Source organism: Amphiura filiformis, chromosome 2 (assembly GCF_039555335.1).
Source record: "Amphiura filiformis chromosome 2, Afil_fr2py, whole genome shotgun sequence".
Classification (NCBI taxonomy): Eukaryota; Metazoa; Echinodermata; class Ophiuroidea; order Amphilepidida; family Amphiuridae; genus Amphiura; species Amphiura filiformis.
The window spans coordinates 42,833,587-42,854,227 of NC_092629.1; the positions used below are offsets into that span (position 1 = coordinate 42,833,587).

The window sequence follows — 20,641 nt, forward strand, 5'->3', positions numbered from 1 at the left end:
AAGTTTGTCTACCACAAATTGGGTAAATAAAAGACTGAAGTGGAAATTATTGATTCATAAAATGGATATTTTCATACCAATTTTGGTTATAAATAAAAGAGGGGTACAAATCGGGGTTGGTAGTATATGACAGCTGTTTGGAACGTGTGCAGCTTTGAGGAAGCACAAAACTGTGCCTGGTAATGAGTGAAGACAACAGCCAACATCTCCACCGACTAAATGATAGTTGTAATTTACACAGACTGAGCCAGCTAGCACGGGCAGGATTGAATTACACTGCAGAGTTGCCTCTCTCTGATGTAAGTGATACACATCAATCAAATTAACGAAAATGACATTTTCATAAATTATTAAATTGGGTTCCCCGACTAACTGCCACGGCCATTGTTCTTATCATTTACCGTGCTATTAATGCACTACACGCCACTCCATAAATAGGCTATTATGACATGCAAAATTGTGCCGTTTTATCCAAACTATTAAAAAAATCTGGAGAGCTATTACAAGAAAACGACTGGTCACAAAGCAAGCATGTTTGTACTTGTTTTATTTCATTTTACATTCTGAATCCATATATGGTCATAGTAATACAAAATATTACAATTTTGCACAAATATTATGAATATTGTCAGGCAGCGGTCTGAAGTGTGTCCAACAAAGGGTTATGCCATATGACACAATCTCAGTTAAGCATAAAAACGCACACGGAGTGACACCCGATAGTCCAGCACCCATTTGTTAATTACTCTTATAAGCTCAAAAGAGAACGAAACACACGCGCTGGCTGCCCCCTACGCACATATCTTCCCTTATCACTCTAATGAATGTATACGGAGGCATTCAGTGAGCACGCATATCTCCAGCATTAACCGTCAGAGTCCATGTTGGTAATTAGTTCTCCTCGCTCAGACTCAAGTAAATTAAAATGTTTATCGTCATGGCAACTGAGTTGAAATTCATATGGCATTGGGACTTAATCATAAATGTTAACTGTGCGGATCCACTCATGTGGAAACTGCTTGTCAGCATTTTAGACGCAGCTTTTTATGATATGTTGATATCAATTAATATCATAAGATGACAGGTATTTTTAATTTGTATTTTGCTCATTTTAATACTACACAAGTTTCCAAGATGTTTTTTTTAGCTCAAACATTACCAAATATGATGTTCTCATTAAATGTTATGCTTCAAGTATGGCAATAATTGCATAAACATGTATTAAACAGTTATACATGTATGTAATACAGAATTTATAAGTGAATAAATTATCATCTAATTAAAAATTAACCCCTCCAGGTAACAAAAGATATTATAAATAATGGTATTTGCCTTTGTTGAAACCCACACACACGTTCCGTCATTATACCACTTCATATATTCCATCACTGGGCTATTCCTGTTGAAATCCATACTCCCCTATAGAAGGCATGACCTTCAAATGGGGTTACCTGAATATGAGCACTTTACACCCCCTCTGTAGAAGATTAACATCATGTCTTCCACAGGGGGTATATGGATTTCAACCGGAATAGTCCATTGTCTTTGCACCCAGACTTACATATATCCACTGGCAAGATGAATATACAGCATACCAAATTGACAAACAACTTTCTTACAGATCCAATTTGTGCATCAAGCACCACTGCTCTTTTAAAACTACCAATTTTCTTTGTTTTAGCCAACAAAAAATTGATAATATGAATGAAAGCATTTCTGAACAGGTGTTCAGTTTGTGAAAATCATAATTCGGTGGACTTTTACAGCTTGGTAGCTTTGTTATCTTGGTATAATATTTGCCAACAATGATATGATATCATAATGCAACTTATATCATGACTTGTAAAACAAAAAGGTGGATTTAAATACACATTATATTTAGATAATGTGCATATCTGTAGGAGTATACACTGTACTCTGTTTAAGGATACAGGATTTAAAAGTGCCTTGCATAACACATCTGTTTTTTGAAAATAACCATGTGTTTCTCAAACATGCTGTCAGTGGCTGCAATGTATTCTGGGCTTACATTTAATCAACCTCTGGTGTGTACAGGTCAAAGTGTAAATGCTTGTCAAAATTACTAACATTCTGAATGAACTATAATGCAATTAGACCCATTTTGGTATTTCTATGTTTCAAGATCTTTGGAACAAACTATAAGAAAAGCTACCTGAATGTAGGTTACTATCACAGAGGTTGAACCTAAAAATAAAAAAAATTGTGAACGATCTATAGCATTTCCAGACTCATTTTTACATAGCATAGGCTGTGTGTGATGTAGACACAGTAGACACCTCCATCACAAAATCTGGAACACGAGCTAGCTCCAGACACCGCCAGTGTGCGAAATCTGTGTAACTCCACAAAACCTCCTTTCTTTAGTTCAAACCTCGCTTTATTCGTGGTAGCTCTGACTGGGGGTTGAGCCTGACTAAAATCTCTTCCACTCACTACTAGGCCTTGGCTAAATCGTTTAAAAAGTTTATACTCATGAACTTGACCTGTTTCCATCCATGTAATAATGGTCCATGTTCAGTATTTCTAGTGCTCAACCTAAAAAAATGTTTATCGTTTTCTCACCAATTTACAAATCACACACTTTATCTGCAGAGATACCACTAAGTTATATTAAGTGTTGCCAAAATTTCCTGAAAAACATGGAAATATACTGAAAATGCACTTTTCCCTTATCTTTTGCACAGGAAAGGTAGAGCAAAACATTTCCTGAACTTGGTAAATTTTCTTTAAAATTTCCTGAAATCAGGAAATTTCCTGAAAGTAGCATCTCTGCTTTGAAATAGTTAACCAAATACTGAATTTTCACAGATTTTCCAACTAAATTTGTCAAATGATGCAATCAATAATCAATGTCCAAGTTTTCATAGATCTGCACCAAATTTTCCAAGAATTGAAGCCATATTTTGTCAATATAGCATAAAATTCTCTGAATCAAGACCAAATCTGTGCAAAAAAATTCCGACGTCACTCTGCATTCACCTGCAAATTACATTTGTATTTCCGCTGACCGAAACCCCGCACTGCGTGTTTATTGTCTCGGCATCGTATATGCGCAGTCATGAACTCGCTAGTGTCTTGGGATTGACTTTGCTCTGTCCGATTACATCAGATTGTCACCACGACTCGCTGTTCCATGCCAGATTGCGGCTCTGATAGCCGTATGCATAGCAACACATGGTCAACTCATGCCAGGTAAACTTGCACACAAATTTCCTCGGGGCTGAATTGTTCACGATTATTTTGAAATTCTCTTTATTTATAGAATGGTTTGCAAACCTCACAATATGGTTACTTTAGAGGAGAAGCAGACACTGGCTTGAGAGGCAGAGACAGCGAGACGGAAAGAAAGACAGATATAGCGAGACAAGGAACAGATAGACAGACAATCAAAGAGTACTGAAAACCTGCAGCAAAGACTAGATAAGAAATAATAAAGATATCAAAATGCTTTATGGATCATGGTTGTAAACTTGGAATGTTCATGTAAAATGTACTAAAACATGCTTTTTGTTTCGATTTATTTTTCAGGTAAGCTTAAATATAATGTAAGAACAAAAGTTGTCTTTATTTTGTTCAGCACATCTTGTATCCCCTTTGCAACAGTATATCACTAAGATCGCAAACATGCTCCTCTCCAGGACAATGTTCTATAACTCCAATACACTTCTACATGCATAGAATGACCTTTGTGTGTGTTGGGTACAAAAACTCATACTACACAACTTGAAGTCAACTTTTGAGCAATGTATGTTCAATGGAGGTTATTGAACTTTGCAATCGGCAATGAGATTGGCTCATACATGACAAAATACAGTTACAGATCCTGCAGCAGCTTAGAGAATGAAATCCACCATGCAATGTACCCTTCCTTTTTTCCCAAACCAACTGTCAAAGCTAACATTAACTCAGTTGTATTGCTAAAAGACATCCACACAAAGGTCCCCAGAAGTACGCATGAATCATGGGTTCAGTGGACGACAACTACCGCCGCAAATGCAGAAATACAAGTTTGCTCCCATCACCCAATTTACTAGCAAGCTTCCGGTAGCATGCCTGAACCACTGATTTAACCATTCTGCGATCACCTTGGCGATTCGTTCATTTCTAAAATAACTAGCTGAAGAACCACTGGCCCAGTAATAAACAGGCATGTTTGTACTTATTGAGATTAATTTCTCGCAATGATATCAAATATGATCATGATGACTGTAAATTCTGCCATTTTTGACAAAATTCTTACAACTTTTCTGTCGTCGTCTGCTATCTGTAGTCTGCAATCAGTTTGTTAACTAAAGAGCAATTCTGTAGTACTTCATGATTCTAAAAGTCCGCTAAGAGAATGTCACCCTCTTTATACAAATTAAAGTTGGGGAATAATCATGAAAAAAGAAATAAATATGTATATATTGAATCACAAGGAGCGATCATTAATACCTTTCTGATGCAATTTACTGTAGGCGAATTTCTTAAGTCAACAACATTTCAATTCAAAAGAATTAATCTTTTAACAATGCCCAGAAATGCATTAACAGTGGACAAATACTTGACTTGGCCATAAAGCTACGATCTTCTATTTACTTTGGTCACTCGCCATTAGAAAATTGCGAAAAAGCATAACTCGTTATGCATACTTAACAAACGTCTGCCCGTGCTAATGAACTTCCCTGAATATAAATGTTAATTAAATTCAAGATTTGGTTATGATATTACTTTATTTCATCTCTCTATATGAAAATTTGCTCTTCGCACAAAATAAAAATCCAATTACCTTGCCTCTGAAGTAGTATCTCTCTTGGAACAAAAATAATAAATCGGATTCTTCATCAGACGTCCCTGGCAATTATATGTAAATTTCTCGGTAACTTAGTATCTCCGAGACTTAAACCAGGGAGGAATCATCAAGAGCACTTCATATAGATGTAAAGCTATGTGTGATATGCGATATAGGAATGGTGGATATATGGATGAAATGAAAAATATTGAAATGCAAACATCGCAATGTAATTTATTGTATTGTACGGCCGTAAACAAGAATTTGTGTAATTCATTATCTAGTATAACTGTTGTATGGGCTATTCTAGTTGAAATCCATATGCCCCTGATGGAAGACATGGTTAATCTCACACAGAGGGAGTGTGAATTTCAAATGGGGTAAGCTGAATGGGTGACTCCATTTGAAATCTACACCCCCTGTGTGGGAGATTACAGACATGTCTTCCATAGGAGGTGTATGAATTTGATAAGAGTGTATGAATTTCAAATGGAACAGTCCTATGTGACCCAGAAATTATTTACAATTGGAGTTTACAACAGAGTGGTCCTATTGAGACTTAAGTGTGTTTACATACTGAGTAGAACAAACAAACATAAACAAACAAACAATCTAGGTTTTTCCACCTGTAGAGTCCTTGTTTTGGTTTCGGACAATCTGTAGTCTGATCTACCTATAGATGTGTTTAAAAATAGATATGCCTTTTCCTGTTTTTGATATTGTTATTAGTGTGTTGTCTTGACAGGGTCCATAAAAATTTAAGTTCACAGGAAAGGACCTGATCTAGGCCTAGTAATCATATGTGTGCGGCAAGGATGCACACACACAGACATAGCAGAGCAACCGAGGGCACCCTAGAACTGAGGACATCCACATTTCCCTCTATCTACCAGTGTGTTGCAAACAATATAAAACTACATTGTCTCATATAGTAAAACATCTGATGAGTCCACAGTTTGAAGCTTAGCTTCATGTGCACAAGGACCTCGGTCGGATAGGTAAAAGTTGAGGTCCTCATTTGGAGATTTGTGGGTGTGTCTGTTTCTTCAGTTCAACATGTTCACATGCATATTACTGTGATTTGATTTCGACTTTTTACGATTAGTATTAGCTCTCAAAATCCTTGTTGCTTTATAACCTCATGACCAAGCACACATTACATCTTCAAACCACCATAACAGAACTTAACTGCTAATGATGCTATCTTGTTTTTTCACAAACATATCTTTCAATCTCAACATAGCGGTTTTAAAATTAAAATGCAAAAATCTTTTCCAATTTTCATCATCATCATCTATATCTTCGCCATCTCCGTTTTCCTCATTTACTTAAATTTGAATCTGAAGAAGTTTTTCGAGAGCGCATAATTATGGAAAATTTGACATTACTCGGCCACTGCTGTAGTACTAGGATCAACTTACAGGCTTCTTGAGGGGAATTTATTTAAGGACTCTTTGAAAATACTTGTCGTACGCCAAACTAAATATACGCGGGCTGATGCTTGAATGTTCGCTATTGTAATGCGAGTCGTAATAAGAGCACGGCAACACAGTATTGTAATTCATCCCATTGCGGAATTATGCATTACGACAAATACCATCGCGAACATAATATTGCGAGCTAGATTCCTATGCCGATGAAGTGATTCACGTAACAAGTAGGGAATTCAACAGGGAGGGGGTTTGTATGGGGTAGGGGCTTGAGGTCAAAGTTTATCTGTGTGATATTAAACTATGGAGATTTATTTACTTGCTTTTATTTTAACCCTCTTTACGCGGATGTCGTCTGCAGGCGACAAGTTTTCTTTAAAAATTCAAAAAATTCAGAATTGTTCATTGTCATGACCATATTTGGAATCAGCATGTAAAATGCATTAAAATGAGTACAAACAAGCCTAGTATTGGTTCAGTGGTTCTTAAGATAGCTCATGATATTTTGAGGAAAAAAATCTAATTTGGACTTTATGTTGAAGCCTATGGCTAGCACGCAGAGCATTAATATCAAATTTTCAATAATTCATCATCTTGAAGAAATTTGATATATTGGCTAAGATGAAATTGTTATTCATATTTGCAAATGAGAAATCTTGTTGCAGAATTTATCATAACGCAATTATAAAATGGCGCACAATTGCGATATATTATATCTGTCACTCAAATGTAATATGCAGTTTCATTTTGTTGTTTACTTTTGCATGAGAAAATACTTTTCAAGACCAAGCAACTTTTTAACATTAATCAGCAGAATCAACTTCAACAAACATGAGTAAGTCCTACATTTATAATGAATGTTTGAAAAACATGAAATGCACGAAATGTTTAGCAGACAGCAAAATTGACTGGTATCCCTTGCACACCAGACTGAAACTTCCCCTAGCCCACTGTGTGAGGTAGAGGGCGGGCAACAGGTAAGAAAAATCCAAAATTGTGTGAAAAATATCACAATTTTACATTTTCAACACCATATTTGAAATCTCCATTGCAAATGCATTCAAATGAGTACAAACGTGCCTAGTATTGGTCCAGTGGTTCTTGAGGGCATCAAAATCTGAGATCAGATCTTCGTATATGAGGAGTTAAGTATGTTAAACTTCGATAGTGACCTGAGTTGGCCGGCAACCAACAGGAAAATTGAAATCAGATTACAGGCTAGGAATAGAATTTGGTATTCCCTTGAAGAGGGGGCATGAGGGAGGGGATGAGGGATTGGGGGAAGACGGAGGAGTGGTTGGCACAGAAAACAGTGCAATTAGCCCACAAAGATTGGACACATTTTGTCTTTCAACTGCTCATATAAAAATATTGGCAGATATGAGAAGTAAACCCTGGTTAAAGACTTGGCTGACCAGGATTGAAATTGTGGTTCTTCATGAATCAAGGTTGTGGATGTAAATGGGTTAAATTGGTAAACTGGATTGTATTCTAGTAAAAGTGTGTGGTAAACCATAATTTGAAATAAGTTGTAATCAACGACTACAGACAAAGGTTGATTGATCAACCAAATTGGGGTTAGTTGGCCTGGTAAACCACATAATTAGCAATTATTGGAACATGATTTTTGAAATTGTAAATTGGGATTGGAGAAGCAGCATTTATAAAACAAAACTATAGGGGCATAACCATTAACATCCACATTATGCGCTCATTTTCCCCATTAACAAACCAGTATCAATATCATCCAGGTTGAAACACATTAACAATGTTAACAAAACCATATGGAAAATGTACTACCCCTACCTATTCTAAGAAAGACCCAGTCAATGATGACACTAATAGGACAGTACACCCAACCCTACTCCACACATGAAGTACCACCCCCTGGTGTATTCAGCCATGATATTCAGCATTTGGAGTAACAACATGATTCCCCACTCTTATTTCTGTCACTGCACTCATCTCGCGTTACATCTGAAAAAATGGCACCGAGCCCACCCGGCCGCAAACTGAAGTCGGAACTTGATGATCACGTAGCGGGGATAAACAGGACAATGTTGGTGCATAAACATGGTGAGCCATGGGCTCCCTTGCAGTCACAGGGGGCTACCATGGTAACACTTGTGACTGCGACAGGGTTGTTGAATTCAACAGGTCAGGGACTGATACTAAGGCGGTAATAACAGGACATTGTTGATCTACTGATGATGTACCACTGATAGAGCCAAAAGCTCTTTAACACTTAAATGAGGGGGGGGGGGTGGTGATAGGGTGATATAGTATACTTCAAAAATATGTTCTCATCCTGTAGCATTCTAGATACCTATCCATTCTAGCATCTGATTCAGTGCAATGCTGCCACCTATCTACACCCCGTTGTAATTGAGTAATGACATGGTACTGTCAACGGCATCTCGTGTTTGCGCATACTGCATCACACACCATTTCTGTGGAAACTTACTTCATGTGGGGAGGGGAAACAGGTTGTGTGCACTGTGCAGTGGCAGCACCAGTAGGAACAGGGGGCAAGAGGGGCATTCATTCTCCCAACTTCATCTTTCCCCCCAGTCAGGACAATAAAATCACAGAAAATCCACTATTTTGGGGGATTTTTGGGCCATATTCACTCAATTTTATCTGAAAATTATCTGATTTGTCGCCCCTTTTCACTTTTCCACCGCCACTGGCATTCATCATCATCTATTAGTATATCCAATTGTAAAGAAAAAAACAAATTTGCTGTAATCCGATTTCTTTACCCAAAATCTCTCGACAGATAGGTTGCTCTTAAACAAGTCATAAAGCAATACAGTGTCAATAATATCACCCTCCCCCATCTTAATATCACCCCTCCCCCATCATAACATTTGTTTTTATGACATTTTGGAGGACCAACATTAATCATGGGTGAAAGCAATACAGTAAAGTTGCCTTTCTATCACTAATGCCAAACCTGCTTATAAAATTTCCACAGAATTATGAATGTTTTTCGTATGAAATTTGTAAAATCGCCCAAACCTGACTTGCCCATATGATACACCTGAACCCCAAGAATGAACCAAACTATTAAGGTTAAACAAAGTGTTGAAGGGCTTTACCTCCAGAAAAAATATATTATTACCTTATACGTAAGAAAATATGTCTACTTATCATGTGAAATAAAAAAATCCGGAAAAAATTGTGTGAAAATGTGTTTTTAGCCTATTTTTGTAGCTGTTATCAAGCACTATTATTCCATTTGTTTACAAGCGCCAAGCAACTGTCGTCTGGGAGAGTGATTGACATCTTTATTATTAGAGAAGAATGGAATCTGTATAGTTCATGAATATTCATGTAGTATTTACACAACCTGTATCCCAGCCATTTTTGCCTAGTTATCGTAATCGTTCATATAAGACGCCCATATGATCCATGGTGTTAAACTGATATTCAACAACTTTATATTTCTCGATCTTTGCGATCCGAAATATTGAATTTCAACTTTAGGCACATCTCTAGCAAGATAATAAATACCTGTCACAAATAGAGGTCTTGAAATGTTACTTGCAACGTTAAAAATGTGAATAGAGAACAAATCGGGTTCAAACATGCTTCAAAAATATGAAGGTAATTGTCAACGCCTACTACCAGAATAGCCGGAAGAGGGCAGACTTCATAAGGGAGTGTTCATATATTTTAGTGGGGGACAACGAATTTGGAACTTATTTCGGGAAATTTCCTGGGTTTTTGGTTTTGTTTTTTATTTTATCTTCCTGTTCGGGTGTTTCGGTTGGCACATTTTCGGGGCATTTTCATGCACTTCACAGGAGTTTTTCGTGGTTTCTCTGTAGCTGCCGTGTGTACTTTTCCCCACGTACAGTAAATAAATAAATGAATAATAACATAGGCCTATAAAAAAAAGAATCTGGAACTTCAACGTCAAAAAACAAGACAAATTGTACCCTGCTAAAAATATCAACCCATATCCTCTCTGAGAATAAAAATAATAAGACTCCAACCTCACCTGCAAAAATATATTTTTTTCGGGGATAATTTGGGATAAGTTAAGGGCCTATTTTATTGCGACAATTTTCAAAATCTATAAGGTGAAATGTGTCGTGGGGATGTGCGGCAGATTTGGGGTGCATTTTCAGCCATTTAGTTTAGACTTAGTATTTTTAGCCATGATTTTATTGACCCTCAGTGTCATGAAAATTAGGTTCAAGAAGGGTATTTTCAATAATTTTCTCGAAAAAGTAAAAATTTGCGAAAACTTTCAGTCCAAAAGTTGATACAATTTTGGGTCTGTTTTCTTCAAATTTGGTTTAAAATCGTACCGTAGTTTTTCGGAGTCACAGCCTCACATCCTTACCCAAACCAGCTTGAGAAGGTTCCCCCGGGTGTGTGCAAATTTGTAATTGATAGGCCTACACTCGTTATTTAAGCCTAAAATCAAAGTGTTAATACCATTAACACTGCCATGGCCCGTTTTGTCGTGATGACTGGCTTCCAAAATGTAGGCCTATTTTAAATTATAAATCTGGTCCCGCTAGAGGTGTGTTTTTACCATGGAGGTCTCTCCCTCGGGTTCGTGGATGTGCCACAGTTTTGGGGTAGGCCTACCTTTTCAACGACTATGATGGGTGGGTTACAGCGAAGACCAACTTTTGGGCGCATTTTGGCAAAAGTGCCCTTAAAAAGCGCCAAATTAGGCCAAATTTGGATGACTTTGATCCCAGGGTACAAATGTTTTGAAGAGACCCGGCCGAGGTGTTTTTATTTAAAAAATGGTCGGGCCTGCTAAAAACCTCCCGGAATCAAGCATGGGTAGGCCTACCAAAATGCCTTGAGACCCCCCCCCCCCAACCCAGCGCCGGGACCTACATGATATTCTCCGCGAGTCCTACGGCCAATGCGTGAGAGTTGACAGCCCTGCTTGTAGGCCGACCGCGTATGTCTACCGTGATGACAGTACCGTAGCTGGGGGGGGCAATTGCAAAATTGCCTATTTGGGCCCCCGCCCCTAGTGCAAGGAAAAAAAAAAGAGGGAAAGGGGGGGGGGGGAGAAAGAGGAAAAAAGAGAGGAGAGGGTGAGAGGAGGGGCAGAGAAATGGGGAATCCAAACGATATGCAATACAGCTCAATAGGCCTACCATATACGATTATGATAAGCCTGGCAAAAATTGTCTATTTGGGCCCCCGCCCCAGTGGGAAATTTGGTGGATTTGGGCCCCGCCCCATAGGGCCTACAGTCTTGCCCCTCCTGGAAAAAATCCCAGCTACGCCGCTGCGTGATGATGTTGCAAAGTTGCGGAAGTTCAGTCATAAATTTCCCATTTCCACTCGACAACAACAGACCAGCACGCAGCGCGCAGTAGCTAATCCCCCGAGCTAATCAGAGACATGTGCGTTTCTCTTTCAACAGAAAATAATGTGACCATGTGACTGACACGATGTACGCTTCAAATAATTATGCTCTCAAGGCGTCAAAAGTATGATAATGGAAAATATTTATAATGAACACTCCCTTATTTAGCCACACCTTTCTCGTGTTGCCTGGTATATCAGCAAAATCCTACACTATCGCCTTCCCTTGGTAAAATCCCTGATAAAAACTCGTGATATTGAAATTGAATTTCAGCGCCAGAACTTCCGTCATTCTAGCATCATGGATGGATATGCAGTGGCGCCGCTTAGGGGGGCAGTATTTCCCCAATATTTTTTTCTTTCTCATCCAGTTTTTAGGCAAAATCCCCACAATTATGTAATTTTCCACTTTTTGCGGCAATTTCAAGTGCAATAAGTGCCCCGTCTCAAATTCACTTCCCCGGCCCCATGCCCGAAAAAATTCTGGTTCGCATTACGGGTATGGCCATAGCTAGGGCGCCCCGTTGCTCTTGGTTATGCTGGACGATGAGAAATTTAGAGCTTGTTCAATTCCGCCAATTTTAGAAATTTTAAAGGTAGGCCTATATACAGTGTAGGCATGTATATAGCCTATAGAAAAACGGATCACAGTCAAATAAAATATAAAAATCGTAGGCCCAATAATTTTACTAATGGCATTTATTGAGCTGCTCACTTCTTGAAAATCCTATGGTTTAATATTGATATTATATAATTGAGCTCCTTGTCAAGCTCCTCAGTATAGGCCTACACATAGGAGAGTGACTAACTGAGCTCCCGCTATTTTCAGAAATGAAGGCCTGGTCTATTAAATGAATAATTAGGATTGAGGCAGCCTTTTGTTTCATTTTACAGAACTTTTTAATCCCCAAAATTAGTGGTTTTTTTTAAATGGGGAGTAGGCTTTTAAAACGAAATTCAAATTTGGCAATATTTTCCATTGCTTAATGAATTGATCTCATGTGAAAATGCCTAAACATGTGGCCAGAGCGGGATGACTGGTATAAAAATCTTAACTTGTGAGAAAGGACGTAGGCCTATGGGGTTGTATGAGGCTGTGGATCACTTAAATGCCCCTTTAATGTGTGCTAGGTAAAGTCATTCTTCCTTTCGACCTGCCAAAATTTAATTTTATTCCCTCCCCGCCCCGGCTTGCCAAAAATTGCTTTCTCGAAAGGCTGTGCAATCACTAGGTACCGGTATTAGCCTACTAATTATAAACCAAAATTTCCAATCGACTCGCTAAAAATCGCTTGCCTCCCGTCTCGGCCAGCCGAAAATCGCTTGTCCGCACCCCCCTGGACTGCCAAATTTGTGTGGCCCCCTCCCCCTTGGCCTGCCAAAAATTCCCCATCCCCGTTGCATATAGCCTAGGCCTATAGGCATATGCCAATTTTTTGGGATCCCCAATTTCCATACCCATACCCATACCTTAAATGGATTTCTAAATATCTACCTGTTGCAAGCGCAGCATTGGCGCTGGATTTTAAGCTAGAAAATACCTAAATATTTTAAAATCCAAACTCGGCAACACCACTTGCCCTCGGCAACACCACTTGGCAAATACAGCCCGTCGTAACGATGTCGTACGTAAACAGAGTGTTTTAAAAAGAAATGAGAGTGTCACTTCTGTCCAAAAAATTTCGAATTTTGGCCTTGAGCAGCGACAATCAGAGGTAAGAAAAACACAGTATGACGCAGCTTGAAATATAGAATCACTATATCAATTTTGAAGTTTGTACTTCAAAGCACAAGTCAAACGAGGTGAAATGGTTCGAAAAAAAAAATTGATTTCGCTGGATCTTTTTATCGCGAAACTAGACAATTTGGCAGCAGCGAGTCGGAAAAATAGCAAATATCTCAATTTTCTGCTATCGAAATGAAAATTTAAATAGCACCTGCATGCAGAAGAGGGTTTATAGAAATAATGTAGGTCAGAATTTTGTCTATGAAATCTTGCACGGAATTATTATTACTGGTTACAAAACGACATACAAGTGGAGGCCATTTTACTTCAAATTCGCCAACATTTTAAGCTTACATAAAAATCGAGACAACCAATATCAAGAATGAAGATGCACATTCTTTTATTGACTTGTTTGTAATGTGCGTCGAAGTTCCCAACAAAATCGCCACTTCCAATGAGAAATTATGGCCGTGTTCCCAAAAATCTTGATGCTCAGGATAAAAAAAAAAATTTGAAATGTTTGAAAAGTACATTTCATTTTGAGCCAAGTGGAAAATTCAAGCATAATAATGACCCTTACACTTTCAGCTTTTAGACGTAGTTTATGCGTTTTTCTCTCCGATATTTATTTCCAGAAATAGATAAGTTTAAAGGGGGCTACGTGCATCCCATTTTGCTTCTGAAAATGGCAAAATTGTGTATAACCTTAACATCGCCTGGAAATGCCCTCGAACCAATCAATTTCTTGCATATTAACTCAACTTGTATGGCCACTTGGAATTCAATCTGTCACGACGTAATAGCACCGATGAACGGTCATTTCTTCATTTCCAAAACCTGACAATCATTGAAAAGTAGATTGCGCTGTCAGTTCAGAATATTAATTTGAGATGTCGTTTTGGAGAAGTCCTTCGTTATGGGCTACCACCATGCCATGATGGCAGTGTCCATATGATGTGTACCGATCCAAATTTACAGGAGAACTCGGTATTATGTATTATCAGGTGTGCACAACACATAGGTCTACATTGTTTCGGATCAATTCGGACCTTTTAGAGCACTGTAACGAATGTCCTCCATGTCAATTAAAAACCTATTCAAAGTCGGAATGAATCTTGGAAGGCAGTGATGAAGAAAAGTGTGAATTATGCAAATAAGGCTATCCATGTCACCTCCAGTATCTGATCATGAATGGCAAATGACTTAAAACATTCTCAACTCCCCCAGGCACAGTCCGACAACATGCATACAAATTGCTATTCAAACATTCTCAACTCCCAGGAGGCACTGTCCTACAACATGCATACAAATTTAAGAGTCTGTTCCATAAAAGATTTGAAAGGACTCTGGAGAGTGAAACCAAATTTGGCTTCTAAAATTGTGTGTGAAATTTTGATGAAAGACAGTCTCATTCACATTCACATTATTATACCAAGTCATTTTGTCGTTTTTGAGTGGTCACTTGGCCAGGGTAGTTCTACTAAACTAGTTTAAGGTGCATGCAGCGCTAATGGGAATTTATAGACATCAATAAATCCTCTAAGCAAAACCTGTTGAATCATATTAGTCAAGCCATATATTTCCCCTACCATACTAATTACCCCTCCCCACATTACCATGGCAACAGCGAACCTGAAATAATGTGAACGACCCTGCCATAAGGCCATTTTATCTTTCATCACATTTTGCCCGATTTTCTTCGTCTTCTTCAGCTTGGAGATCCATGATATGTATACTCAAAAGCTCCTCCGTTTACACAGGCCCAGACAAGAGGTATAATAACGCACATGGGAACGTCCCTTTATTAAAAAGTTATGAGTAATATGCCATGTTCTATGTTTTCACCTCCTAGCAGGGTGGTGTTGCCAAATTTTATCACTTTAGGGGATAAATAAACTCAATTGCGAGTTTGTTGACATCAACCCTGGAGCAAGTTACACTATAATGGACCTGGCAACCTTGTCTTGGCAACTTAATGTCCCTGTCCCAAGACGCACTAAGTGGGAAACTGATAAGCTCGCGACCCCTGATGACCTCAAAATGTGCAGTCCCAAAATGACGAAAAACTCCACGTATCATGAGTGTCCTATCCCGGGGTCTTAGTTATAATTTCTGAATGATTGTATACAAGGAATTTTAGGGAATGGTCAATGGAAGGTTTTATGCCACATTCAATTTCATGATAAATTATGACTAAGGGACTGGTCACTAAAAAGTTTACAGGTTTGCGATTATTACACAGTTGAATTGACGATTGTCTAAATTTACAGCATCTTGTCCTAACAAAGCTTTACTGTTATTTTTGTCATGTGCAAACATGAGAAGTCATTTTTGTGGATAAATAATAACAAGAACTTATGCTAAAAAAGAAAGAAATTACGAAATATCTTCGCCTAAAATATGGCTAGGCAGGTAAATCCAGACTAACCTTGAAAAAAATCCCACAACCGAAGATAAATTACAAAAGCGACAAACAAACATGTCGGGGGACTAGTCCAAGTATCATCTTAACTCATCATCATCATCATTGGGATTGGAGAGGGAGAGAAGTAATCTAATAATACGCCGTTAATAATGACGTTGATGAGAGTGGATGGTAGAGTGTGTATGGCCCATGATGGACTGGTACAGACCCGCTAGTCTCTCACAACTCTTGTGTTTCATAGAGTCCGTCCTAAATTGATTACCAACAGGCCTGCAGGATTACTGGTATGTCAAACATCTGCTCTTAATTATCTACTCAGGCCTGCCGCTTTTTATATATTTTTTTTCATCATCTTCTTCCGTAATATTTATTTCTTCTGCTTTAAGGGTGCATTAGAGATAAATGGACTCATTATTTTGAAAGACTTGTGTATGCATTCCGCCATTACAATGGTCATGATGGTAGAACTTATTGTCCAACTTTTAATACTATATTTCAGGCAGTTCAGCAATTCTTGAGTTATGGTCAAATGTAACCCTATTGTATCAAAGTGTACATAGAATAAGCCAAGAACTGCAAGCCCCCGGACCAAATTACAAGTATTGTAACTAAAATGTTCTCAAAAAAGTTTACTTTGAACACAATTGCTATGGCAAAAGCTCTATCTGACCAGTCCATAAATTGGATGACCCAGCAGAATTTACAACATTGGCACCTTTAAAACAAAATAATCTGGATGTTCTGGTAAAGAACTTGAAAGATGTCGCATTGGCCTTTGTTAACCCCTATCTAAACCATTATAGCTAGCTATCTCATTCTAAATGGGCTATTCCAGTTCAAATCCACACTCCCTATGGAAGACATAACTTTAATCTTCCACACAGGGAGTGTGAATTTCAAATGGGGCTACCTGAATGGGCGATTCCATTTGAAATCTACAACCCCTGTGTGGGATAGTAAGGTTATATCATCCACAGGGGGTGTATGGGTTTTAACTGGAATAGCCCAATGTTGTTGTGTCTGATGAGATTAGGGACTGCAAAGATGGCAAAATGGAAAAAAAAGTCTTGATGATGCTGATGACAGTGATGATGATAGCTGCATTATGGGGATATCTATAAGAAAGATATAACTGAAAATGGCTGCCTTGTGTAAATTTGAGAACTTCCCCCTTCCATACATCAGTTCTGATTGGTTAATAAAATGATATATTGATCTGAGTGACCAATTAAAATGCAGCTTCTTAATGTGTAAGCTCAATCCTCTTCATCCCTACCACAGTTCTTACCAAGCTGCTGATTGGTTCAATAAATCATAAAAGCCTTCTTTTGACCAATCAGCAGTTAGGACTCATGAGATGGTCTAGATGCAAAGTACTCTGGTTAGTGCATAGTGGTTCTTTACAAATTGTGTGATTTTGTGATATTAAAACATCATCCTCATCATCACGTCACCGATGTAAAATAAAAATTGCATATTTTTCTCATTCTAGCTGAAAATTCAACGATTAGCATATTTTGCTAATCAAATTAGCATATTTTGCTAATTAAATATTCTCACCTGATGGCTATACCGTCTGGCTCGTTTTAATTAATATTTGAACTAATTAGCAGCTCTATGCACCTGCATAGTACATGATACATTTGAAAAATTCCCACTAGCTTAAAATGAACGCTAGTACCAAAAATACTGAAGCAATTGGGTGTTCAAATTGTGCAGTAACATACAGCAACATATGCATTTACAACATTCTTGGTGCAATTGGTAATCTTATAGCCCATAAATCCATTAGCTGAAGCCCAGGACTTGTGTGTTGTATTTAGCCTTTAAAGGAACACTGCCAAAAATGTGCAACATTTTTTTTCTGGAATTGGGTCAACCTAAATGGTTAAATCACATGGATAACGCACAAATTACATCTCAGTATGTCGTCATTCAAAGGGACACTGTATGACTTGTGGAGAGAGGATTTTTGTTGTGAGAGCTGTGTCCTTTATAAAAACTATTTTTTAACTTTTTTGAATATTATAGGCAAGACTTGTGACATTGTGTAGGACAATGCAGAGAAAGACAGAAAGACAGCAAAAGAAAGACAGCAAAAGAAAGATGGAGAGACAAAAGACACTCAGAGACACAGAGAGAGTGAATGAAAGAGTAATAAATATGGTGAACAGCCAAAATGGCTTGAGCTATTCAAATTGAAATCCATACGCCCCCTATGGAAGACATGACCTTAATCTTCCACTCAAGAGTGTGAATTTCAAAAGGGGGTTACCTGAATGGGTGACTCCATTTGAAATCTACACACCCTGTGTTGGAGATTAAGATCATGTCTTCCACAGGGGGGTGTATGGATTTTAACTGGAATAGTCCATTCTGTGACTGATTGATAGTCACCTCAGGTATACACATCTACATTACAGACTGATTATAGCCATACCTGGTACCTTTTTAAAACCCTGGTAAAACAGAAAATGGCAAACGTGACTTGCTAATTAAACAATCTTTAAGAGTTTCAACCAGACTCTTGGCTAGCTCACCTAACGAGCCAAAATATGAATGTATCTAAACAATATAATTAAGCAAACAAAGTCATACAATAAGTGGACTGGTTTTACCTTTATATGCTAGTTGTACAAAATGGCTGCCAGGTAAAATATTTAAAAATTTGATTTTAAAAAAGCAAGTCCAAAACAGTGAAGTAAATTTTTATCTGTCCAAAACAGTAAAGTAAAACAGTAAAGTAAATTTTTATCTGTTTTTATTCCTTTCTCCAAAATGCTAGTCATGAAAAATGAACTCAAACAATGTAATTTTTGGGATAGGCTTTTACGACAGTATTTCACAACAATTAATAAGTTTTTCGTGGGTTCGCCGTCGGACACGTTCAAACAATGACCTGTCATTCTTTTGAATTTGATTGTGTTTGAGTCCATTTATCAACTATGCTTATTTAACTACCTGACAGGAGGCCTCAAGGAAATTGGCCAAAGTTTCAATTTGTTTTTACAATATGCATAATTTCATAATATTTACACAAAAACAAACCTACGTGAGAACAAACATGGTCTAGTGACTCTTGAGATATTCATGAGATAAGCTTCAGAATCTGAACATATTCATACAGCAGCTATATGGGGAATTCCTTCATATTTCACTTCCACCAGATTTGTTCTGATTCACTCAGTCATGTGATCCACTCATTCAGTCATGTGACTGGATCATACAAAGGTGGGAGAAAAGTGAACGTCAACAGAAATAGAAAATAGAAAGGAAGTTTTGCGCTAATTAGCTTTTGTGTAATCTTGCATTTCATTAAGGTGTGTTGTAAAAATATAAGCGAAGCACCTGATTCAATGACTCTAAACTTGGCTCAAAGTGTAGATTCTACATGCATGCATGCAGTTTTCATGATTTTGCACATACACCAATTATTACACCATGTATGATTTGCACATTTAATGAGACCAGGGAAGGGTAAATTGACTGATGCTGCAGTCAATTTAATTGAGCATTAAGTTGTAATGTTATTGAAAGGCTCATTAACAAAATACAAAAACATTTGCATAATTAGTGTTGCAAGTACAGCTACCGACTTTGAAAGTCATTTTGAAAGTTCCCCACTTTTTGAGGACCAGTGCCAATGATACCGGTTGCATAAATATGCGCAGACTTTCACAGGAGAGCAGGATCAAAATGATCTGGAGGAGGGCAAAACAGGGTAGAGGGATTCAGGGACTATCTGGGGGCTCATACCCCAGGTAAGCTTCATCCCTTGAAGAAGTGTATAGCTTGGAATAGTAGGTACCAAATTTGTGCAATTGCTAAATTTCCAGACATTTTCACTCCAAATATTGAAGTCTTTAAAACAAACTTGTGAAAAGTTGATGATTTCAGCGTAAACAATTAGTCCTTTATACTACAGGCCTATAAACTGTGGATCTACCCATAAATATGAAAAATGGATTTTAAAAACAATTAATTGTCAATTTTGAATGATGTGATGGCTCTACTGCACAAGAGTTGCCAAACCCATGATTTGGTAGCCCAATTGGGCCACTTTTGAAGATTTTCCCAGCGAGTTTTGACAATTTCCTGTCTAATATATTGGGCGACTTTTCAACATCAGCCCCCGTGACTTCTGGTAGTTTCATGCCCCATAGAAACCAATGGTAAAGAGAAAAATTGGGTGACGTTTCGATTATCTGACCCGCGATTTGGGCTGAAATTTTGTGGCAATCTTGGTTTCAATCAGGAAACCAAACTTGTTGATCAGCTGCATAGTTATTGTTTTGATGACATAATTGTTGGCAAAAAATTGTTGATGTTTATGACACTGATAAAAATATGGGTCAATATAGCGTGGGATTGGGATTATCAATACCTAATGCCTTGTTTTATTCAACACCTTCCATTCTTTTTCCTCAAATTTTATTATTTTGATTTATGGCATTCAAATTTTAGCTAATTTATCATATTATGCAAGATAAATTACCGGTAAACTATAAACTAGGCCTGTGCCACTGTAATGTGCAGTATTTCTATAGGTCCACATTGTAGTGTGAATTTCAAATGGGGTTACCTAAATGGGCGACTACATTTAAAATCAACAACCCCTGTGTGGGAGATAAAGGTTATGTCTTCCATAAGGGGGGGGGGGGTGTACGGATTTCATTTGGGAATAGCCAAATCCGATGAAAAGGGAATATGAGTGAAGACTGAAATTACATCTAAACTTGACCTTTCACCTCTAGTGATTAAAAAATGACCATCCTTTAAATGGATTGTGAAATACAAAGTTTTACACCCACATTAGAAATAATTTTTGCTTATTTTGCTACGGACACATTATACAGTCTGTGTAATTCTGGTCCATTAACTAGACAGCCAGAACAATGTACCATGCATAATGGTTCACT

At 37.9% G+C, this 20,641-nt stretch overlaps 1 protein-coding gene across 1 annotated transcript in view; it reads right to left on the bottom strand.

The window, feature by feature from the left end:
• LOC140146245 (zinc finger homeobox protein 3-like) overlaps positions 1-20,641 on the bottom strand; it is a 155,565-nt gene that overhangs the window by 63,156 nt on the left and 71,768 nt on the right.